This window comes from Schistocerca gregaria, chromosome 3, assembly GCF_023897955.1.
Source record: "Schistocerca gregaria isolate iqSchGreg1 chromosome 3, iqSchGreg1.2, whole genome shotgun sequence".
Taxonomy (NCBI): domain Eukaryota; kingdom Metazoa; phylum Arthropoda; class Insecta; order Orthoptera; family Acrididae; genus Schistocerca; species Schistocerca gregaria.
The window spans coordinates 144,632,838-144,659,567 of NC_064922.1; the positions used below are offsets into that span (position 1 = coordinate 144,632,838).

Sequence of the window (26,730 nt, forward strand, 5' to 3'; positions counted from 1 at the left end):
GTACCCCACTCATGGTTACTATAGATATTGGAAATATACAAAGTAGATCCTAAACTGATACAGTTCCTAAACATGGTAATGAAAACCTGGAAAACACTTATTCTGTATTGGCTATGATGTGATATTATTTGAATTTGTTTGGATATTAAGCGTGTAATATACCAAGAAGACTCATTAAGTCCTTTCTGGCTCTGCCTTGCCCTGATCCCACTATCCAACATGCTAAATAATACAAATTATGAATATAATATTACTGGAACATACCAACATATAATCACACATTTGCTATACATGGATGATCTAAAACTACTGGCAGCAACATATCAACAACTAAACCAATTACTAAAGATAACAGAAGTATTCAGCAATTACATTTGTCTGTTCCGAAAGCCACATTTATATAAGAAAAACAGCATAGTCAAGGGGAAACACACTAAATAAGAATATTACTTATTGGATAACCACAGTGACTGCATAGAAGCGATGGAAAAAACAGGTGCCTATAAATATCTAGAATACAGGCAGAAAATATAAACAGATAATACAAATATTAAAGAAGAACTAAAAGAAAAATGTAGACAAAGACTAACAAAAATACTGAAAACAGAATTGACAGCAAGAAACAAGACAAAAGCTATAAATACTTATGCTATACCAATATTGACCTATTCATGTGGAATAGTGAAATGGAGTAACACAGAACTAGAAGCACTCAACACACTTACACGATCACAATGCCACAAATATAGAATACATCACATACATTCAGCAACAGAAAGATTCACATTAAGCAGAAAGGAAGTAGGAAGGGGATATATAGACATAAAAAAAACCTACATTATGGACAGGTAGACAATTTAAGAAAATTTTTTTGTAGGACGAGCAGAAACTAGCAAAATACACAAAGCAATCACTCATATAAATACATCGGCTACACCACTGCAGTTTCATAACCACTTCTACAATCCTTTAGATCACATAACATCAACAGATACAAAGAAAGTAAATTGGAAAAAGAAAACACTACACGGCAAGCACCCGTATCATCTAACACAGCCACACATCGATCAAGATGCATCCAACACATGGCTAAGAAAAGGCAATACATACAGTGAGACAGAAGAATTCATGATTGCAATACAGGATCAAACAATAAACACCAGATATTACAGCAAGCATATTATTAAAGATCCCAATACCACAACAGATAAATGCAGACTTTGCAAACAACAAATAGAAACAATAGATCACATCACAAGCTGGCAAATACAGAATACACCAGAAGGCATGACAATGTAGCAAAAATAATACATCAACAACTTTCCATACAACATAAACTAATAAAACAACACGTTCGCACATACAAGTGTGCACCACAAAATGTACTGGAGAATGATGAATACAAATTATACTGGAACAGAACCATTATAACAGATAAAACACCACCACATAACAAACCTGACATCATACTCACCAATAAAAAGAAGAAATAGACACAACTAATCGAAATACCCATACCCAATACAACAAATATACAGAAGAAAACAGGAGAAAAAATTGATAAATACATCAAACTGCCTGAGGAAGTCAAGGACATGTGGCATCAGGATAAAGTTGACATTATACCAATTATACTATCAACTATAGGAGTCATACCACACAATATCCACCAGTACATTAACACAATACAGGTACATCCAAACGCATATATACAACTACACAAATCTGTAATTATTGATACATGTTCAATTACCCAAAAGTTCCTAAATGCAATGTAACATTTACCGTACAGTTAAAAGGAAGTCACGCTTGATCAAGGTCCATGTCACTTTCCATATTTAACCAGACATAACGTCTGAGAAAGGAAAGAAATAATAATAATACTGTGTAGAGCACTATAGTGGCTCCTGCTTCAAAGTGAGTAATGAAGCAATTTCTGGACAGCTGCAGTTACTTGGAGGTGACATTTTCTTATGATATTTGTTAAGTGTTACGTATGTGTATCACTTTTATCAAGAGTAATGCATAGCACAAAGCAGAATCTCCATCACATTAATGCTACTAATTGAGAAAAAGTAATTGAATGATATTGATTATATAAGTTATCAGTACTTATAAAATTGTGGTAATAGTAGTGATCTTATGAAAATAATTTAGTTTCATAACTGAAAGAGAATCAAATTGTTTAGTTTTTACCCCTCGTGGGTTAATTACCCCTGGTTGGAAGCCATTGCAGTAGACCTATCAACAGCATGTCACCATTTAGTCTTTAAGCCAGGGATAGTCAACCTTTTTTTACCCACCGCACACTTTTGTATCTCTGTTAGCAGCTAACTTTTCTAACAGCTCACTGGTTCTACAGTAAAGATGATTTATAAAATGCAGAAACAACATTACTTTTTAAAATTTATAAAGCCGAATCACAGCAAGTTAAACAACATATTAATAGTTGCTTACCAATTACTTTATGTCAACATTCTTTTGAAAACATTTTTTTAAACCCATACCACTTACTGTCTACCATGAAAGCTGGAGCACACACTAGTGGGGTGTAGAACCAGGTTGACAATCACTGCTTTAAAAGATGATGAATCTGAGCAGCAGATACTTTTACAGCACATAAAAATTCGATAACAGCACGTCGTTTTAACTAACTAGAACACATCTCCACACTTCCGCTGCTCAAAATACACTGGATGCACATGTATAGGGGTGGAAGATACCTTCCACATGGTGCGAGGTGTTTGTCAAGGTCATTTATGTTGCATTGTTCAAGCGTGTGTACACAGCAAATACTATGACAGGCCAATACTTACCTTAAGAAAGTAAAATTCCGATTCTGCCAATACATACACTTAAAAGTGCAAACACTAATCCTACCTTTCGGATTAATTGCTTCCACTGGTTGAGACAGAGAGATTGAGTCTATGTGACCTGCTGCTCGTGTCTAATTTTGACCAACCAATGATGAGACAGGTGCACCCTGATGAAGGAGCTGGTAGTTCCAAAATACAAAGAATACTGGTTTCATTTTTTAAATGTGTGAATCAGCAGTACTGGACTTTCACGTCAAACAAAATGCTGGTGAGCCACTGCAATTTTATAGTTTTGTTATGTGAATTTTCCATTTGTTAAAATATCTTGCTGCATCATTAATAAAATCTTTTCGTATTTACCTATGTTCACTTGTAACATTTTTTTACATCTACCACAAGATGAGGTAGCATAAAAGGTAGTCAAGTAGACTCAATGTAATTACAACACATATTTTCCAATATGGCCTAGGCAGGTACGGTACAATGCCTAAGTACTAATTGTACCAGTGCCTGCAGTATTTCTAAATCCTGCAATTAGGTTAAAAAAGGTTTTTTTATATAACAGAGAAAACACAACTCAGCTAAGCAAAAGCATTCCACATCTTGTCTGTATATTCTTGTACTACAAGAATTCGGCAGTGCTTGGTAATTCCTCATAAGCAGCATTCGTGTTTAAGAAAGAACACAAAGCAATTTTTGTTTTATTCCACTTTTGTGATTTATTAAGAAACAAATGATAATTTTATAGTGCATACTAAATTGTACAGTACATATATTCCAAGACACAATTGCTCAAATGAAGAACACACTCTCACACACACACACACACACACACACACACACACACACACACAGTCTGGATATTCAAGCTATTTGCTTTACAACATTCTCTGGACATTAAGTTAATTTCATTTATCAGTATTTAATATTGAGTTCACTCTTGTCACTTGATGTATACACAATGTCAAATACTTACTTAACTTATTCCTTTCTTTATACTATGAAAACTAGCAAAAAATTGAGTTACAAAAACAAATGTTTCTAAAGACTACAAACAAAACATATTATTAGCCTGCTCAAAGAGGTTTGCAATGTAGAACAAATGGACAGGCCTTTTCAAAAAACTCATCAACTGGCAATCATATGTAATAAAGTTAAAACAAAACAATTCCAACCTGATCTCAAAGTTTATCACCGTACAATACATAGGACAATGGGAAAATCTGGAGCTCATGAAAATATACATGTAAGTCCAGTATTTGACAGTGGATAGGAAATTAACACTACGGTTATTTCAATTTATTCAACAAACATGCTCACAATTTGGAATGTTAGATGTAGCAAATGTGAAGTCACTGTCTGAAACTACCAATCAAGTTCTATTTTGGCTGGGGAATAATTACCAGTTACCCCTTGCCACAATCTGAAGATCTTGAGGAACAAGGCATCCAGCTCGTCTAAGATGACATCAGTTGCTGGGGTGGAAAATCTGACCTGAAAATCTGTCTTCCCAAGAAAGTGGGTTCCTATAAACTGTATTATCATATACTCGGAACTGTTGAGGACCCGACAATCTTAATCTAGATTCACTAGAGTACAGAGGACCTTGTTCCATTAATCTACCTTCTCTGGAGTGCATCTGATCTGAAACCATGAACCTCATCTCATGAACCTCCGAAAGATCTTGGTCCTTGTAGCCTGTGACATGAAGCTGTTGGTGATCCAAGGTGGAGTACCTGTATTCCTGGGATCGATTCAATGTGTACCAAGGCTCTGTATGTTGCGTTCTGTCCGGTACAATGTAACTGGCTTCTCGTGACTGTGACCATTCCGACATGCCGAACCTATGCCCATGAGGTTGTTCTGAAACGAGGAATCTAGGCTCGATATTCTGCAGTACAGCAGATTCTCTGAACATGCCCTCTTGTGCCAAGAGTCGTTCTGAAGTCATGAATTGTGTCTGACAGAACTGAGGAGGGCCTGTATTGTCAAATTTATGTTCACGATGATGAGTCTGACCCTGATGTTCAAATCTGGAAAATTGAAGACAACGATTAGGACCCGAGAACATAGGTGCCTGAGACTGGGACACACCTGAAGGCCCCAAACCAGGTACCAGAGAACGCAGTTTGTAAGTGCGCCTTGTCGAACCGCAACTCTCCACCACTTTCTTCCATTCCGATGCCAGCATGAGTTTTACCTGATCCAAACCGAGGTATAATTTAAAACCACGTGCCTTCAAATCCTTGTAAGATTTGTTATCAACCCAAAGTGTCAACCTTTCTCTTTTATCTGCCTCTGCCACCCTCTCGAGGGCTTTCCATTCAAAGGTGGGGATGTCCGATTTGTTGTCAACCCAAAGACTCAGTCCTGTCTTTTTGTTTCCCTCTGCCACCCTTCTCAGGACTTTCCACTCTGCAGTACAGATGCCTTTATTTTGCTTCTGAAACAAGTCCAAAATCTGCTGATTACTTCTCTTCATCACCGTCAATACCCACAGTATGAACTTTGTACCCTTCAACATAAGATCTGCCTGGCCGAGTGCCAGCCTTGCTCCTGACCATGGAATGATGTGACGAACAGTGTCCTTCAGCCACTTTTTGGTCACCTCATTGACACAGGTCAACACCAAACCCCCACACTCAAACTGCACCCCAGAAAACTGGATAGATTCCCCCTCATCAGACAGATTAATCCACTCAACGAGTGCTGTCGCCACCATCTCTGCCTGCTCCTCCGTCATCTTAACATCTGGAAAACCCTCAAGCACAACAGCCTGCCTCATCCAGTTAAACATTTCCTCCTTTACTTCCAATTCTCGACCCAAAACATAAGCTTCATTTTTGCTAACTCCTTCAGTTACAGAGTCGTTAGTGTTAGTAATATCACCAGATTTCACTTTTTTCAGTTTGCATTTCGGAGGCCCAGAACTGGATGCAACAAACTTTAGAGACACCGGTTGACATGGTTTGTAATTTGCATGAGATTGTCGTCCCAGGTTGTGAAGTAGAGGCTGCGGATTATGCCACTCTGCTGAACTGCAGCTGTTCATCATTTTCTTCCATTCTGATGCCAGCATGAAATCAGCTTGATCCAAACCAAGGAATAATTTGAAATTGTGTGCCTGCAAATCCTCAAGAGATTTGTCATCAACCCAAACAGTCAGCCTCTCTCTTTTATCTGCCTCTTCCACCCTCCTTAGGACTTTCCACTCAGCAGTGGAGATGTCTCTATTTTGCTTCTGAAACAAGTCCAGAATCTGCTGGTTACTTCTCTTCTTCATTGTCCTAGTCATCCACAGTATGCACTTGGTACCCTTCAATATGAACTCTGCTTGCCCGACCTGCAGCTCGGCTCCCAGCCATGGAGCAATTTTATAAACAGTCTTGAACAGCCATGCTTTGGTTGCATTGTTGACACAAGTCAATGCCAAGGCCCCATTCTCGTACTGCGTCGCAGAAAACTGGATAGGTTGCCTCCGGTCACTTGGGTGAATCCGCTCCATGAGTGCTGTCAGCACCTTGTCAGCTTGTTCCTCTGTCATCTTAACATCTGGGAAACCATCGAGCATGATAGCATACCTCATTGGGCCAACAATCTCTCCCTCTCCTTCCACTTCTTGACCTGAAACACCAGTTACCTTTTTGTCCACCATTTCAATTGCAGAATCATTGCTGTTAGTTATATAACCCAACTTCACTTTTTTCAACACACAATTCTGCTGCTTTTTCTCCAAAATATTCAGAGATTTATCTGCTGAAGCCACATCTGCATTCTTTGTCATGGAGAAGACTCGCACAGAGTCATCTGAGAGGTTTGAGCACTCTCCCTCTGCATCACTGTCGCCATTTCCCACATCGGCTCTTTCAGAGTTGTTTTTGGATGTATAGGTTTCCCCAGTGCCACATACGGCAACTGAGGTCCCTCCTATTGCGAGTTTAGAACAGTCTCCCTCTGCAACACTACTTTTATCATCAATAAGGTCCGAGGTCACCTCACCTCGAGGTCCCCTCGTGCCAAGTTTGTACCTGGTCCATTCTGAATCCTGGGTCGCCTCACAGAGAGGTCCCCTGGAATTCTCAGTATCTGCTCGTTTGGAGCTTATTTCAGGATTTTTATCTATGATCCCACGAGATGCTGAGGAAAGTGTGGACCACCCGGGCAGAGCCCCGCATGCCCGAGCTAGGCTAGATACTCTGGGGGAGCACCTGGTACCCCAGAGGCCCCGTTTGAAGCACAGATCCCCTGTGCCATGCACCCCTCGGCACGGGTCGCACTACACCTTGGGTTGGGGGGCAGTTTAATGTCATACCCAGGACAACACTGCCAATGGTGTGCCTGTCTTGAAAAATTTCTTACAATCTGCATAATTTGGATAGATCCTGCCCCCTCTCCCCCATAAGTAAACTACAACTGCACACAGAAAATGAAAAAAAGGAAGGAAATGGAATTCCAAAACTGCATGTTTCCTTACTAAGCAGTAATGCTGTCCTTAAGGCAAGAGGCATTATCTGATTAGAAGAATCAGTCTGAAGGTGAGAGGAAGGCATGGCCATACAACTCAGTTACAGGAGGCCTACATTTTAACGTGCCGTCTGACCCACAGTGCAAATTGCATATTTTTGAAACGAATGGAGATTGAATCCCAGACATCAGGACTCTTAATTCAACTTAAGTTACTAAGCTACAACAATACACTCCACACTACAAGTCACAAACAAGAGGCCATTTAATTATGCATCAGAATTCTAAGTTTGCACCTGTTTAACCTTTTCCACTTCAATAACACATCTCATCCAACAATGATTTTATGCTTCTGCTATGATGTTGGATGTGGTCTGAAATACTGTTTCTGTTTTTTATAGCCCGTTCTGCTCTCCCAGGCAACCCGACACCATCTTGTAGTACTGTGTCTGGTCAACAGGTAAACAAGTTGTCTGTCGTCCTTCAAAGAAGGCCATGTGCTTTAATATATGTAAGTGACTGCGTGTTTTCCACATGATTTTTGCTTGTATGAAGATGCATGTAGAAGGTGTGTATGTGATGATGATGGTGTGAGTTTGGCTTTAGAAGATACTGAAGATGAAGCAAGTTCAGTGGTAAGAGCTGAAACAGAGCAATGTGAAATCTCCCATCTGCTCTTATTGCATTTCTGCCAATAACTGTTTTTTTTTTCTTTTTTTCTTATTTCTTATTTTTAGTATATTTTGTGAGTAACATTTATGTGACAGATGTTGAAATATGTCGAAACCTGAATTAAGCTTTTCCCAACTTCATCATTCAAGGCAACATCATCAATGTACTGATTCCAATGCTGTATTTGGTTTTACTGGAAAATCTGTTAATCAAAAAATATGGCTAACTGTACTTTTTACTGCAATATGATTTGGCAAATTTTGTGTGGGCTAATGTGTACCAATCATCAGAGGCACTGTTATTCTGACTTTCCAGTAACACATTTCAATATATGTGAAAGAAATTAATTTACTATATAATTATCATTAAAGATTATGACCATGTTATATTTTACATGGCAGATTGTGCCTCTGTACGTGTTACATTCCAACCTTTGTCATTATACATTTGTTGACCTAATTTTTATGTACTGACTGACATACTTCATTAATTGAGTAAGCCATTAAGATTTTCACATAATTTACCCCAACTGTCAGTGTGGTGTATGTACCTGTAAATGGTGTATTCCTAATGTGGAGGTTTCATTAACTTTTCTAATATCCTACACCACACATATTTAATAAACAAAATTATTATTAATATTGAGTAGCAAAATTTAACATAGCAGTTTTACAAATGATTATGTAGTTTCCAAAGTAACAATTTGTTAACGTGCCAGTCTCTACAGAGAATGGATAGAGAATTTTGGGCAGTATCGAGCTATTTAATCACTCACATAACGTCTATGCGCAACCTATCTGTAAATGTCTGCAGGAGTGATTCACTATGCTATTTCCACAAGTATATGTAACGGAATCAGCAAAAACTTAGTAATGTTGGTGCTTAAGAGCCCACAAGTAAATTCCCTAATTCATATTTTTGATTACTTAAGACTGAATTGTGTTGTAAATAACAGAAAAGTTGCACCATTATTTTTCATTGGAACAATTAAATATTGTCCCATTATGACTTAAGCTGAGGGCTGGACCGAGTTATTTTTCATTGGAACAATTAAATATTGTCCCATTATGACTTAAGCTGAGGGCTGGACCGAGTGAGATATCAATGTGTTATTTTCTTGAATAGATTTCTACAAGTCACTGTGTTTACTGTGATGATGTTTGGCACAAACACAGTTTACATTTACATCAAACTCAATATTTTGTTCTGAACAGTTTCATAACAACAATTGATCCACTGATAGTGTTTCTAAAAACTGTGGCTTCAACCGTCATAATTTCACTGATAAATTCTGGCACTGCACTGTTGTTAGATGAGAGAGCTAACCTGATTTATGCATTACTTGTGTTGCAAAGTTAAAGAACTGGTCGTTGTCTCAAAATATGTCATCAAGATAAAAAAGTGTGAAAAAAAAGTGAATCCCTGACTATGGAGTAGTGTACATTATTAAGTAAAAACCATGTACTATTCATTAAGGTTCAAACAACACACAGGTACACTACCAAGAGGCAAAGAAGGAAGAGACTATAGAAATCAGCTTGGTTATCTTGCAGAGTGAATAGGAAGAATCATTTCCTGTGTGCAGTGATGTAAGTGCTAGTTGATCTGAAACTATTGATTAAGAAGAAAGTGGCTATAATATGCAGTCTGTCACATGTGACTAGTAGGTTTATCATGACAGTGATATTCTCAACTTCACATATTCTGTTATAAAACAGAGGTTCCCTTTTTCTCGAAATGCATGCCCAACAGCAGAACTTCAACATTCTCAGTTTAAATAATGATTTTATCAGTAAAACTGTGACTGCAACAAATGTATACTCAGCAGAAAAAACACAGAAAATGGCTACACTGACAAAAAATTCAATTTGGCACTCGTGGTAAAACGTTTCAGCACAACAAATAATAGCATTCCAAGGTGTTACATTGAACATCGTTCTGAATTTGAAGGCAGAATTAGGTGACTATTTTACTGAAGAATAGCTAGACTGAACTTCAATTTTCAAGGATGTTTTCTCTTGCTTCCAATTTTTCCAGTCATTTTGGATACTACAATTAGTTTCTCACATCACAGCTCAAGAGACAGTGCCTACTGGAAAGAGCAAAGTGAACTTTTTGAGCAAATATACAGGGTGTTTTACAATTCCTATTATAGGCTTCTAGGGATTGTAGACATGACGTGCCATTTGGAAATAAAATATGTTTGAAGAACAGATAACTTTCAAATCTCCCGATAAGCGCTCCAACTGAGAAGAGGCCATTATTGTAAATCCCTGTTGTAAATATGATATCAAGCATTATTTTCGACTAACTACAACAGCTAAGAGAATCTTGTGATTTGGTAACTACAAGGGATGAAGTGTGGTGTTCCACAAAAGCGATGCTCTTACAACTTTGAGAAGGATGTCCTACATCACCTAGAAGAGAACCCTACAATAAGTGCTTGAAACATTGCTCATGCCAGGGGCTCCCGTCGAGCACACAGGTCAGGGCTCATTGGCTCCACTGTGTACCTACCATGAAGCCTGTAATGTAACCAAGCCTAAGACATATAATGAATCCTCCGATACCATCAGTAATTTCATTCTGTAAATTAAGACTTGGGGGGGGGGGGGGGGGGGGGGAATGATGAATGTCACTGTCCATCAAAATATTGTTTATGCTTCTGTTATACCAGCAGACAATATAGACTTCAATGTGTCTATTTGTTTTCTCGAAAAGTAACAAGTATCAGCAGTTAGCAACAAATTTAGAATCATAGGATGATTGTGCAGTGTTTTGCAAAGAAATGATTAATGTTTTGCATAGGCATTCTAATTATGTTCTGAAAGATACACTCACAAGAAACAATGTTCATTAAGAAAAATCTCAACATGTACAACACAAACAGCCTAATACATGACCATAAAACAAGAGCTTGTCACCACCTCCATCTAGATAGAAAGAACAAGGCAAAGACGCAAAAAAGTATATTTTACAATGGGATAAAACTGTATAACAAATTAGCACAAGAAATTAAAGAAATAAATGAGCCCCTCACTTTCAGACAAAAGCTTAAAACCTTTTTAGAAAGTAAAAGTTGTTATACTGTAGATGTAGATTATTAGCAACATATGACATTATCACCAAAATACTATGTAATTTTAAATGTGTGTATGGCTAGTTATAAAAACTCCACAAAATATGAGAAACCTGTTTCATTCTTAATGTAAATGTGTGCTCATGTGTTGTAAACTGACGACATCCATACAATATTTATTGTTCCATGGATGAATAAATAAATAAATAAATAAAAATATCTGTTTGAAATACAAACATGAAACTGATTTTAATAATACTCAATGTTAGTAGTGCTGGATATCAGTTTAAAGTATTTCCACTGTTGTTTGGATGAATTATTACTCTAATTCTTTAAAATGATAATACGTTCGAGAGCCACACGGATTAAGTTAGTATTCTTGAAAAGACTCATAGTGACAAGGAATTTTTTAATTTTTGTTTTTGTTAGTGAGAAGGTGTTATTATTTCAATTTCTACAATGGATCCAAATGTAAATGCTGCTCCAGACTGGAAAGTTAATCCAAAGAAAAGGCAGAAGTATGGACGAGTACTGGATGCTACTAAGAAGTTGAGAAACCACGTGCATGAAACTGAAAAAACTGTGAGTCTAGTAGATTAAAATGTTTTGAGAAAATTAATGAAAGTGAAAGGCAGATTATCATAAATCACTTCTTTGAAAATACATCATTATTAAACAACTTCTATAGTATTTTTAGAGCTACATCTATGAAAATTAGTATTTGACTTCTCGGTTACAAGTAACAAGATAAGTGTTTCAGTGTTTTTTTTCCCCAACCTCTAAGCTGGTTTTATGAAAATATTTTGTTATGAGAGCATTTTAGCCTCCTAACTGATTACCACGGCTGGGTTACACTGTCTTGCTGAGAAATATTATCATGTTGTTGTTGTTGTTGTCTTCAGTCCTGAGACTGGTTTGATGCAGCTCTCCATGCTACTCTATCCTGTGCAAGCTGCTTCATCTCCCAGTACCTACTGCAACCTACATCCTTCTGAATCTGCTTAGTGTACTCATCTCTCGGTCTCCCTCTACGATTTGTGATCCCTTGATGCCTCAAAACATGTCCTACCAACCGATCCCTTCTTCTAGTCAAGTTGTGCCACAAACTTCTCTTCTCCCCAATCCTATTCAATACCTCCTCATTAGTTACGTGATCTATCCACCTTATCTTCAGTATTCTTCTGTAGCACCACATTTCGAAAGCTTCTATTCTCTTCTTGTCCAAACTAGTTATCGTCCATGTTTCACTTCCATACATGGCTACACTCCAAACAAATACTTTCAGAAACGACTTCCTAATACATAAATCTATATTCGATGTTAACAAATTTCTCTTCTTCAGAAACGCTTTCCTTGCCATTGCCAGTCTACATTTTATATCCTCTCTACTTCGACCATCATCAGTTATTTTACTTCCTAAATAGCAAAACTCCTTTACTACTTGAAGTGTCTCATTTCCTAATCTAATTCCCTCAGCATCACCCGATTTAATTTGACTACATTCCATTATCCTCATTTTGCTTTTGTTAATGTTCATCTTATATCCTCCTTTCAAGACACTGTCCATTCCATTCAACTACTCTTCCAAGTCCTTTGCCGTCTCTGAGGTTCGCCGATGACATTGTAATTCTGTCAAAGTTTTTACTTCGTCTCCATGAATTTTAATACCTACTCCAAATTTTTCTTTTGTTTCCTTTACTGCTTGCTCAATATACAGATTGAATAACATCGGTGAGAGGCTACAACCCTGTCTCACTCCTTTCCCAACCACTGCTTCCCTTTCATGCCCCTCGACTCTTATGACTGCCATCTGGTTTCTGTACAAATTATAAATAGCCTTTCGCTCCCTGTATTTTACCCCTGCCACCTTTAGAATTTTAAAAAGAGTATTCCAGTCAACATTGTCAAAAGCTTTCTCTAAGTCTACAAATGCTAGAAACGTAGGTTTGCATTTTTAAAATTAAATCTTTGAGAATTGGTATTTTCCTTCTTGGTTAGAAATGAAAGACATGTGCTTCACTGTTTTTGGAAATTCAACCCCTAAGGGGCTGAACTAGGGACAAAAATTTTCAAGAAAATAAAAAAAAAATTAATGTAAGAAAATAAAGCTAAACCTATGAGAATTGGTAATTAATTCTCAGTTTTAAATATAAAGAAGTATGTGACAGGGGATTATAAAAAACTGTGCAGACGAACAGTCAAAGCGAGCACAGCAGCGGGCACTAAACTAGAAGACATTTCTGATTTTCAAGCTAAGAGGTGTAAGTCATTGTCAGAGTATTTCTGTTTGCTATATTTCTTTAGCAACTCTATTTGACACTCATTTGATAAAATCAATGATGTCCTTTGTGCAGATGGAACAAATAGCTACAATTTTCAGCTGCGTACATTACTAGTGGTTGAGTTAAGGGAAAGCTTCTCATGTGTCTTCATGATAACCGACAGGGGAGACATGGTAGTCATGCAGATTTTATTTTCCTACCATATCACTTTACATCCCTACCCTCAGATCGTGAGGGTTTGGTATGACTCTATACTTTTTTTTTCTTTGGGCTTGAATGTAATTGCAGATCAAACAATTGTGAGGGTTACTCTAGTTCATATGGACATAAAAGCAAATATATTATAAGGAAAAGATAGTCATATCAGATAACAAAATAAGACTATATGGGATATAGTATATATGGGATATAGTAAAGGAGGAGACCAGTAGAACCAGACATGAAGAAGGACAAATAGCATTAAGATTAAATGACACATTGGTGACAGACATGTGTAGTGTTGCAGAACTTTTTAACAAACATTTTATAACTGTTACTGACACGATGGGGTTGTCAGGTTCTGTAGATGCTGCCATGGAATACCTCAGACCAGACATTTCAAGTAACTTCCATAATATAAATTCGACCCTCACTACCCCAGCAGAAATAATATCCATCATAAAATCAAAAACATCTAGTGGGTATGATGAAATATCAACATAGTTAGCTTAATATGTGACTTAACTCAGAATCACATTCTATTTGTGTAACCAGTAATTTATCAGTGGAATATTTCCTGAACAGTTGAAATATGCTGAAGTTAAGCCACTGCTTAAGAAAGGAGATAAAGAAATACCATCAAATTTGCATCCAATTTCACTTTTGCCAGCATTCTCAAAAATTTTAGAAAAAGTAATGTACAATCGGCTTTATAACCATCTTATCTCAAATAACATACTGTCAAAGATCTCAAATAACATACTGTCAAAGTCACAGTTCGGATTTCTAAAGGGTTCTAATATTGAGAAGGCTATCTACACTTACAGTGAAAATGTGCTTAATTCATTGGACAAAAAATTGCAGGCAACTGGTATATTTTGTGATCTGTCAAAGGTATCTGACCGTGTAAATCACAATACCCTTTTAAGTAAATTAGAATATTATAGTGTAACAGGAAATGCTGGAAAATGGTTCAAATCTTATATCTCTGGCAGGAAACAAAGGGTGTTATTAGGAAAGAGACATTTATCAAGCTATCAGGTATCATCCAACTGGGAACTAATTACATGTAGAGTTCCACAAGGTTCCATTTTAGGGCCCTTACTTTTTCTTGTGTATATCAATGACCTTTCATCAGTAACATTACCAGAAGCCAAGTTCGTTTTGTTTGCTGATGATACAAACATTGCAATAAATAGCAAATCAAGTGTAGTCTTAGAAAGGTCAGCTAATAAAATATTTGTGGACATTACTCACTGGTTCCTAGCCAATTCTTTGTCGCTAAACTTTGAAAAAACACACTACATGCAGTTCAGAACTTGTAAGGGGTGTCCCATGAGTATATGCCTAACATACGATGATAAGCAGATAGAAGTAGACAGTGTTAAATTCTTGGGATTACAGCTTGATAATAAATTAAACTGGGAGGAGCACACCACAGAACTGCTGAAGCATCTTAAAAAATCTCTATTTGCAATGCAAATTGTGTCAGACATAGGGAATATAAAAACTAAAAAGCTGGCATACTACTTACTTTCATTCCATAATGTCATATGGGATTATTTTTTGGGGAAATTCATCAAGCCAAACAAAAAGTTTTCCAGGCACAAAAACGTGCAGTAAGAGTTATATGTGGTGTGAATTCAAGAACATCTTGCAGAAGCCTGTTTAGGGAACTAGGGATACTAACTACTGCTTCCCAATATATTTATTGCTTAATGAAATTTGTCATTAAAAATATATCACTTTTTCAAACCAACATCTCAATTAATGGAATCAATACTAGAAATAAGAATAATCTTCACAAGATTTAAAGTCACTTAGTCCTGTACAAAAAGGTGTGCATTATTCAGGAACACACATTTTCAATAACTTGCCAGCAGCCATACAAAGCTTAACAACCAATGAAATTCAGTTTAAGAGAAGCCTAAAGGATTTATTGGTGGCCAACTCCTTCTACTCCATTGATGAATTTCTCAGTAGAACCAACTGATTTGTATGTGTGTATATATATGTAAGTACAACGTAACTTCAGCACAATTTCAGTGCAGTAATGTGTTCATTGTAAATAAGTGTGTGTGTGTGTGTGTGTGTGTGTGTGTGTGTGTGTGTAAGTACAATCTAACTTCAGCACCAGTTCAGTGCAGTAATGTGTTTATTGTAACTAAGTATTTAGTAGTTGTATTACACATTTATTACCTTATAAAGAAATAGAAAACTTTTTTTATTTTAAATTCATTGCATTAGTATTTGTAAAATGATTTTTTCATATAGCGTTCATTAAAAAATGGTGACCATACCACTTGGGGCCTGTAGAATGGTACATTAGCTTATTTGTTCGAGTTGTAAATATTTGTCATGTATTGTTGTTATTCTGACATGTTCTACATCCTGGAGGGCCTCCTCACTACGAATCAATTGGAATGAAAGTAAATCTAACCTAATCATCTAGTACTACAGGATGCCAATAGATTACAACTTCATCCACATTGCGGGTGTTGTTATGCTTGTTTGTCTTCTAGTGTTGTTGCACGAGATGTAGTGGCTTCGTCTTATCTGTAGGAGTTGTGTTAGTGCACGACACCGAAAAACTGCTGGGATTCAATTTTTATCTGGATATCCATAAGTATCTGTATATTACCAATTTTTTGGCATGGTTATTGCATCTTTGGTGCTTGAAGGTGTCTTCACCGTACATCCTTGAGACTTAGGCATTGCAGCATTCTTCATCTATTGACGTTAGTTTTGCTCAACTACATTTCTTTTGCACCCTTGAATGCCAATTAGCGCAATATTATAATCTTGTAAGGAAAAATTTGAATGTACTTTCAAATACAGTTAATTAAACACCACTGTCCCGTTCAAAATTTTCATCCAATACAAGGCACACTGAAGTGTACTGTCCGAGTATACCCAAGTTGACAAACATGATTTTTGTCAGAGTTTGTGAAAAAATATGACAAAGGTGTCCTTTGTGGAGATGGTACACATGGAACAAATAGCTACAGTTTTCAGCTACATACGAGGGAAATTCAAAAAGTAACAGCAAATTATTAGTATTAAATGCAATTAATACATCAGGCAGTGAAGATGCATGCTTTGAGAAAGTTCCAGCATATGCTGACAGATGGCATGATAAACTACTTCAGAAAGGCAGTTGAAACAACATGGCCGTGTCCCTAGCTTCATGTACCATATAAGAATACTGAACAGTAATATGATTTTTATGGTCATAGGGCATAAAACCTTGACAAATTCATATAAGGATGTTGAAAAGGTATGGAGATAACAGCGTTAGTGACAGAAGGTTGTACAAGTGGGTAAATGCCTTTCGGACATATGTCAGTCACAGATGAGCAATGCTTTTGTAGTCCCAAATCAGTTATTACTGATGAGTGTGTGGGACGCACTGATGCTATTATTAAAGAGAACCGGTGTATTTCTGTAAAGCTTAAGCCAGGGAACAGAATATCAGTTCAGTTCCATTCATTCTATTATTAGTGAGGTTCTCCAGTGCCACTCTTTGGGTGCACAATGGTTGCCTAGGATGCTCACTGGTGAAAAAAAAGATGGTGTGTGTTCAGGCTGCCACATCGTCTCTGGCATGGTATAACAGTGAAGAACACAACTTTCTGACACGTGTCATCACAGGAGACGAAACCAGGGTACATCACTGTGAATCAGAAAGCAAAAGACAGTCTTCAGAATGGCAATACACATGATCTCCAGCCACGGTACACATGATCTTCAGCCAAGAAGAAATTCAAGTCTCAACCCTATACCAGAAAGGTCCTTTTCATCGTCTTCTGGGATATGAAAGGGTCAATTTTGAAGCACTATCAGCAAAGGGCTAAAACAGTGAACAGTGCTCGGTACAGCACCATGTTGGAGAATGAGCTAAAGCCACAGAGCCATCGCAGAGGACTTCTGTCTAGAGGTGTTCTTGTGCTTCATGACAACACTACCACTGCAGTGATTCGGAGACTGAGATTTCAGGTCTCATTGCATCTCCCATACAGCCCTGATCTCGCTCCTTCAGTTTACCATGACGATTTGAAAGTGTTGATGAATGAAGTTAAAGAAGCGGTGCACTATTGGTTGCGGCACATCCAAGAAGCTATTATTCGAATGGAATAGAAAAGTTGGTGCAACCGTATGAGAAGTGTATTGAAAAGGATGATAGTTATATTGAAAAATATCATGTTGTTAGCATCTGTAAGTGAAATATATGATTCACAAAAAATAGTTTACTGTTACTTTTTGAGTCACCCTTGTACATCACTAGTGCTCGATTTAAGGGAAGGCTTCTCAAAAGCTGACAAGGGAGACAGAAAATGGTAGGAAAATAAATCTGCACAATTACCATTTACTTTAGGTGGCAAAACAATAGGGCCACATATAAAACAGATGACTGTTTTTATGTGTGGTTCGTTGTGTATGGTCCTGCAACTAACCAGTTATACTGCTTCTGGAAGGAGGCAGCATACTAATAAAATTCAAGACCAAGAAAAGCAAAGTGAAACTTACCAAAAATCAAAGTTTTCTTGTTCAAAACAGGCATTGCTGCATGTCTGCTTGTGTGTGTGTGTGTGTGTGTGTGTGTGTGTGTGTGTGTGTGTGTGTGTGTGTGTGCGTGTGTGTGTGCGTGTGTGTGTGTGTGCGTGTGTGTGTGTGTGTGTGTGCGTGTGCGCGCGCGGTAAGTCTTTCCGCTCCCGGGATTGGAATGACTCCTTACCCTCTCCCTTAAAACCCACATCCTTTCATCTTTCCCTCTCCTTCCCTCTTTCCTGATGAAGTGAAAGCTTGAATTTTATGTGTATGTTTGTGTATCTAGCAACCTGCCAGTGCTTTCGTTTGGTAAGTGACATCATATATATTCCTACTGACCTACACTCGTAGTCTCTGCTGGAAATATCACTTTGCCATGAGGAAAAATAATCCTGATCCCACTCCTAATGATCCAACTCCCCAAGACTCTACCCAAATTGAACCCTGCCTGGAACAGATCCGTCCTCCATCACAGCGGGACCCACCTCCTCTTCCTCAAAATCACCCTCTCCAAACCTTCCAGGAATTTCTCACTTCCAGCCTTGCCTCTCAATCTTTCTTGAAAAACCTTAATCCTACTCCCAACATCACCACAGCCGAAGCCCAGGCTATCCGTGATCTGAAAGCTGACCGCTCCATCATCATTCTTCCGGCTGACAAAGGTTCCATGACCGTGGTACTTGATCATTGGGAGTATGTGGCCTAGGGACTGCATCAGCTTTCAGACAACTCTACATACAAAGTTTGCCAAGGTAATCCCATTCCTGATGTCCAGGTGGAGCTTCAAGGAATCCTCAGGTGAAAGGTTTTGTAGGGGGCCTAAGGTTCTGACTCCATCAACCTCCTGACCCCACTGACACCTTGCACTCCTACCTTCTACCTACTTCCTAAAATTCGCAAACCCAAACATCCCAGCCGCCCGATTGTAGCTCGTTACCAAGCCCCCACAGAACTTATCTCTGCCTACATAGATCAACACCTTCAACCCATTACATGCAGTCTCCCATCCTTCATCAAACACACCAACCACTTTCTCGAATGCCTGGAATCCTTACCCAGTCTGTTACCCCCGGAAACCATCCATGTAACCATTGATGTCACTTCCCTACACACAAATATCCCGCACGTCCAGGGCCTCACTGCAATGGAGCACTTCCTTTCATGCCGATCACCTGCCACCCTACCTAAAACCTCTTTCCTCATCACCTTAGCCAGCTTCATCCTGACCCACAACTACTTCACTTTTGAAGGCCAGACATACCAACAATTAAAGGGAACAGCCATGGGTACCAGGATGGCCCCCTCGTATGCCAACCTATTTATGAGTCGCTTAGAGGAAGCCTTCTGGTTACCCAAGCCTGCCAACCCGAAGTTTGGTACAGATTGTAAGTAAGCTGTTTAGGTTTTTTTATTGGGAACACCACCGCCACGTAGCGCTCTGTATAAAAATCACTGGCTGTGCCGTGTGCAGTCTGTGGCTGGTTTGCATTGTTGCTTGCCATTGTAGTGTTGGGCAGCGGCAGCTGGATGCTAACAGCGCGTAGCGTTGCGCAGTTGGAGGTGAACCGCCAGCAGTGGTGGACGTGGGTAGAGAGATGGCGGAGTTTTGAAATTTGTAAGAATTGATGTCATGAACTGATATATATACATATATCTCCAGATAACTCGGACGGTGTAACACTGTGCCAAGATGTGCTGGCCGTGCACCAAGGCATATTTAGCCACAGGGTGATCCTCATTACCAACAAACACTGTCTGCCTGTGTCCATTCATGCGAATGGACAGTTTGTGACGCTTTCTATGTGGGAATGACCAGCAATAAACTGTCCATTCGCATGAATGGACACAGGCAGACAGTGTTTGTTGGTAATGAGGATCACCCTTTGCCTAAACATGCCTTGGTGCACGGCCAGCACATTGTGGCACAGTGTTACACTGTCCGAGTTATCTGGATACTTCCCACCAACACCAACCTATCCGAACTCCAGAGATGGGAACTCGCCCTTCAGTATATCCTCTAATTTCAAGTTGCCGCCGCTCATACCTCACCTGTCTTTCAACAACTTCTTTGCCTCTGTACTTCCGCCTCGACTGACATCTCTGCCCGTACTCTTTGCCTTTAAATATGTCTGCTTGTGTTTGTGTATGTGCGGATGGGTGTGTGTGTGTGTGTGTGTGTGTGTGTGTGTGTGTGTGTGTGTGTGCGAGAGAGAGTGTACACCTGTCCTTTTTTCCCCCTAAGGGTAGTCTTTCCGCTCCCGGGATTGGAATGACTCCTTACCCTCTCCCTTAAAACTCACATCCTTTCGTCTTTCCCTCTTTCCTGAAGAAGCAACCATCGGTTGCGAAAGCTAGTAATTCTGTGTGTGTGTGTGTGTGTGTGTGTGTGTGTGTGTGTGTGTGTGTGTGTGTGTGTATAATGTAAATAAAATAGAAAGAAACTTCCACATGGGAAAAATGTGCGGATGGATATGTGTGTGTGTGTGTGTGTGTGTGTGTGTGTGTGTGTGTGTGTGTGTGTGTGTGTGCGCGCGCGAGTGTACATCTGTCCTTTTCCCCCCCTAAGGTAAGTCTTTCCGCTCCCGGGATTGGAATGACTCCTTACCCTCTCCCTTAAAACCCACATCCTTTCATCTTTCCCTCTTTCCTGAAGAAGCAACCGTCGGTTGCGAAAGCTAGAAATTCCAGCAGATGGCGTTTCCTGATGTGAGCAAAAATCTCAAGCATCAACATCAACATTTTTGTAATGAACAGTTTTTTGATAGAAAGCAAGCCAAATGGTATGCGTGTTTCATTAAGGCCACTGATGTTATTTCAATTCAGTAAAACTAAACATGTTTGGTGACAAAAATATGCATTTCCTTGGAGTCGCAAGATAGATTAAAAATATCTTCACCGATTTCAGAAATAACCCCAGAAAACTGTTGCCGTCTTGAAAGAAGTGTGTAAGGCAAGGAAGAAATGTGTAAACTAACACTAGGTAACTGCCAATAAAATGTTGTTTCTACTATGTTCGTTATTGTCGGTTATTTCCACTGTGTTATATCTACTATTTTACAGGTGTTGTGGTATTTTTCTTTTGAGACATATACGAGAACATATCGAACAAACTGCCAGTGACTAACACAATATTCTTCTTCTTATTGTCCATACTTTTTGACACAGAAACCACTTTTGAAGTGCCAAAATATACTAGAATAAATAAAATGTCTCTAAAACACCACACTGTACAACGTACTTGTCATGAGACAGTCACAATTTCTGAAATCCATCACCCGTGGCTTCTGGCCTGCTGAGGAGCACCGCAGTCCTGGGTTCATGGAAATCTGTTGCATTACACCACACAGAAACAGACACGTCCTGCGGGCAAATCGGTGAGACTAGATCCAATGGGCTGGGATTGCACATACTGGGAACTGAATGGCTTCACATCGGCAGGCCCAATCCATTACAGATACCCGCAGTAACGGCCTCCGGTTTTTGTCTATTGCAGAAATCCACTCGTGTGGTCAGCTAAAAATAACTCGTTCAACTACTCTGAGAATCAATAATAATGAGGATAGGTAGCAACTAATCATAAAGATGATTGCTCAGCCACAGACAGGAATGTAGAAATGACAATCATGCTCTCACCACTAAATAGCAATAGCTTTTGCCAGAAAATGAGAGCACATACACACAATCATTCCGATACAACTCATACATACATGACCAACACCTCTGGCTACTGCATCTACAGTATCTGAGAATCAGATCCAAATAAACCACTCCTCATGCCTCCCGTTGACAGCTGCTGAGGTTAGCGGCAAGAAGTGATGGCAGCACTGGCTACAAGCTGAGGGGAGTGATCAGAAGTGGAGCAGTAGGAATGAGGGAGCAGAGAAGCTGTGCATGTACTCAGCTGCACCCAGCCAGCAATGATGCATTACCTCTCAGTAAACAAACCATTTCATCTACTGCGACAAAAAATGAGATTTTTTCCAATTCCAGTTCAAATTTCTGTGATGTGTTTGAAATTCCCCGATTTCCAGAACCTTTGGCAACCTTGTGAACTAACAGACATGAATGAGTAATATAACACTAATTGCATACAGGGAAGCATTTTCTTGTTACAATGAAAAGCTAGGCAACATGCGGTACTGTTTGTTTGAGTAAATCATGACACAAACTGGAAAGTTAACTGAAAGAGTAATATTTTCATGAAGTACTAGTTATATACTGCAGCCCAGTTGGTTTTACATACTACTGGAAGTTGCTATTTGTGTTCAGGGTAATGGTTGGCTTAATGTAATGATGATACAATAAAGGAAAAATATTTTTGCTGGTTAATAGTAACTCAGAAATAATCTGAATATTCTGTCAAGAGTGGATAATTTGGTAACATTTTGGGAATTTCATTTTCTGCAAAGTAGCAATCCAGTTTGACTGAAGTAACATAATGATTTGAAACAGCTTCCATTTCCTTATTTGATTTAACCAGTAATTATGTAATGGTACTGCAATCACAGTTTTATCTTCTTTGTGGAACAGATTCCATTCTGTTTATAATATCTTTGTAAGTGAGCTATTGCGACATTTGGAGGAATATGTTGTATATGTATGTAATATTATGTAATGAAAGGGTTCTTACAATATTTACAAAATAAAAATTACGGACTTTTCAGCAGCTTTTCTTTACTGACAATTTTTAAATTTGAAGCCAATTGTCAAGATAAAAATAAGGTCTTATAAGGACCATAATTTTAAAGACGGACAAAATAAGAACTTATACAGACTTTTATTTACAATACAAAAACTAAATACTTTTCTTAAAAGTACGAAACCTGAATGAATATGTCTTTCAAAAATGAAACATTTTCTTGTAGGTTTTGTTGTGCTAGTTATCTGTATACTAAAAGTATGATATTTTGTTTGCTTTTCAAGTAAAATGACGGAGGATAACTATGTACCAGGACACTGGTGAAACTGGAGGATATAGGGCAACCATTTGGATCTGTAAAAGATGTGGACTCCGCTTCATCTAAGTGGAACAGTGACAAATGTTAACTGTGTAAGATGCTATCAGTGAAATAAATGGAAGATGATGAATTCCTTCCTTTTGTAAAATGAGAAAAGTGTTAAATTACTCTTTTTCTCTTCATGTTGTGCAACTTCTGATTTTCAGGGGCAAACTTTTGGATATTAAAATATGTTTTTCTTTGTAATACTCGATTTTGTATTTGAGTATGGTTTGAACAGTTTGTAATTCTCTGTGTTAGAAGTTTATGGCAAATTTAGGTAAACAAAACTCTGAACCTTTATACGTTAACTATTTTTTACATAAAAAAATTGAGTTGTTGTTTGATCATATAGTAAGCTATGTGGCAAATATCTCTGCTATACAGGGTGTTACAAAAAGGTACGGCCAAACTTTCCTGAAACAGTCCTCACACACAAATAAAGAAAAGATGTTATGTGAACATGTGTCCAGAAACGCTTAATTTCCATGTTAGAGCTCATTTTAGTTTCGTCAGTATGTACTGTACTTCCTCGATTCACCGCCAGTTGGCCCAACTGAAGGAAGGTAATGTTGACTTCGGTGCTTGTGTTGACATGCGACTCATTACTCTACAGTACTAGCATCAAGCACATCAGTATCTAGCATCAACAGGTTAGTGTTCATCACAAACGTGGATTTGCAGTCAGTGCAATGTTTAGAAATGCGGAGTTGGCAGATGCCCATTTGATGTATGTATTAGCACGGGCAATAGCCGTGGTGCGGTACGTTTGTATCGAGACAGATTTCCAGAACGAAGGTGTCCCGACAGGAAGACGTTCGAAGCAATTGATCAGCATCTTAGGGAGCATGGAACATTCCAGCCTATAATTCACGACTGAAGAAGACCTAGGACGATGAGGACACCTGCAACGGACGAGGCAATTCTTCGTGCAGTTGACAATAACCCTAATGTCAGCGTCAGAGAAGTTGCTGCTGTACAAGGTAACGTTGACCACGTCGCTGTATGGAGAGTGCTATGGGAGAACCACTTGTTTCCGTAACATGTACAGTGTGTGCAGGCACTATCAGCAGCTGATTGGCCTCCAGGGGTACACTTCTGCGAATGGTTCATCCAACAATGTGTCAATCCTCATTTCAGTGTAAATGTTCTCTTTACGGATGGGGCTTCATTCCAACTTGATCAAATGAAAAATTTTCACAATCAACATGTGTGGGCTGACGAGAATCCGCACGCAATTGTGCAATCACGTCACCAACACTGATTTTCTGTGAACGTTTGGGCAGGCATTGTTGGTGATGTCTTGATTGGGCCCCATGTTCTTCCACCTACGCTCAATGGAGCATGTTATCATCATTTCATACGGGAAATGCTAGAACATGTACCTTTACAAGTACGACACAACATGTGGTTCATGCACGATGGAGCTCCTGCACATTTTAGTCGAAGTGTTCGTACGCTTCTCAACAACAGATTCGGTGACCGGTGGATTGGTAGAGGCGGACCAATTCCATGGCCTCCATGCTATCCTGACCTCAACCCTCTTGACTTTCATTTATGGGGGCATTTAAAAGCTCTTGTCTAAGCAACCCTGGGACCAAATGGAGAGAGCCTTCGTGCTCGTATTGTGGACGGCTGTGATACAATACGCCATTCTCCAGGGCTGCATCGCACATCAGGGATTCCATGTGACTGAGGGTGGATGCATGTATCCTCACTAACGGAGGACATTTTGAATATTTCCTGTAACAAAGTGTTTGAAGTCACGCTGGTATATTCTGTTGCTGTGAGTTTCCATTCCATGATTAATGTGATTTGAAAAGAAGTAATAAAATGAGCTCCAACATGGAAAGTAAGCGTTTCTGGACACATGTCCTCATAACATATTTTCTTTCTTTGTGTGGGAGGAATGTTTCCTGAATGTTTGGCTGTACCTTTTTGTAACACCCTGTATAACCCAATATGGGGATGTGTAACATTGCAGGTGGATAAATTAGAAAATAAATTTTCTAATTTATTTTGACTATGCCTAGTTAGTATCTTTTTTTATAGGGCAAAATCAGTAACTGTTTTGTAACTTAAAATTCTGTTGTTGACAGATAAACAAATATAAATTCTGTACTAATTATAAACATTTGGAAGACGAAATACTAGTAATCTTAAAGTATGTGTTTGGCTCTATTCGAAAATATGTTAGCAAAACCAGCCCTTCATTAATTCCAAAGTAATTAACTGTTAGGCCGAATTATTTGTTTCAATAATGAAATTAACAACTATAGTTATGCAAACAACACTTTTGACAAAAGTCTTGCATTAGAAGAAATTGTTTAAAAGTATCAATTTTTCGATGTAATCAGTTAATTTAATGAGTTAAGTTTTAATTTTAATTTCTGTAAATTTAACTTTAAACAATGAGTAAGTTCAGTACCTACTACTGTGATGATATATAAGAGCCCAATTTTTGGTCACGAGACCATCAGACCACGGCCGAGTTTCAGACGAGGAGCCTGTGTTGATTAGAATGACAACAATGCTTCAACTATTAACTGTGGAATAAGAATTAAACAAATAGGCCGTGTTTTAAAGCAAAGGCAGTGTCTGTTCCATACGTACCTGATTATTTTTCAAGAACTGTAAACTTTGTGATTAGGTTTTACTGCTCATAGATGTTCAACAGTAAACTATTGTACAGCATGTGGGGGTTCACCAGCTAACTATTAATGAGGCTTATGGAAAGTAGACAACAGTGCACTGCCCATACACATATACGTGTGTATATGGAGGGCTGTGTAAAAGTGAAATTAAAGTACTGTGAAATGCAACTCTGCATCTGTCTGCTACATTATTTACAGCAGTCACTCTCCAAATTACAACCCCTTATTTCAGCCAGTACATCGACACCAAGGACAACAAACTAAGAGATAAAAAGCAGGTGGAACCGCTACATGTGGTGCTCTTGCAGGCGAGGATTATTGCATGTAGCCACAATAAAACAAGGACTCGCGAACTTTGGAAAGTGAAATGAACAGCGGTTTAAATGGAAGAGGTGATACAGCCAACCAGCCTTTGGCTGCTGCACCTTCTTCGTTATGAAACCCAATCAGCGAGCGGGGGTCTATGGAAGCAGCCATTGAGTACAGGAGCAGCCAAGCAGCACACAGGTGAACACAGCTGACTGGAGATAAAGAAAGACTGCAGCAGCCGTACAGACGATGGGCCAAGAGGACAACAACAGCAGCAGAGCAGCAGAAGAAGGGTGAATGAAAATACGGTAATTTATAGCAAAAGCTGTTTTGTATTAAGTGATAAATAATGAGTGACCTTAATGAACAAGACAGTGTGACTGAGGAGAAAGCTGTAGAGGTTAAGTAGTTAAATGAACAGAAGGACTCAAGTGCAACTGGTTCTGTAGATGCTAGTAGTTATAAATCCGACATGAATGTAACTTTGAAGGATGGGGACAAAAGTCCTATTGTAGATGAAATGACAGAAACATCATCTACAGTGTATGTGGCGAGGAGAGCGGAATGGATGGAAACAGTACGAAGTGCATGAGATTGTTAAGGTTAAGAAGAAGAAATCTAGTAGCGAAAATCATCTAGGGCAAAAGATTATGACATATGGAGAAGTGGACGCAATGTTACGGCAAATTTTGAGTACTACCAATAGGATGG

At 38.7% G+C, this 26,730-nt stretch overlaps 1 long non-coding RNA gene across 2 annotated transcripts in view; it reads left to right on the top strand.

Moving 5' to 3' along the window:
* The window catches only part of LOC126354790 (uncharacterized), a 71,521-nt gene extending 48,360 nt beyond the window's left edge, over nt 1-23,161 (top strand). The window contains exons 2-4 of one of the 2 annotated variants that reach the window (XR_007565383.1): nt 7,682-7,791; nt 11,519-11,613; nt 22,983-23,161. This is a non-coding gene — a long non-coding RNA (uncharacterized LOC126354790). The remainder of the gene's footprint in view (nt 1-7,681; nt 7,792-11,518; nt 11,614-22,982) is intronic. The other variant, XR_007565384.1, reaches the window with a different exon arrangement.
* Nucleotides 23,162-26,730: the final 3,569 nt, after the last annotated feature.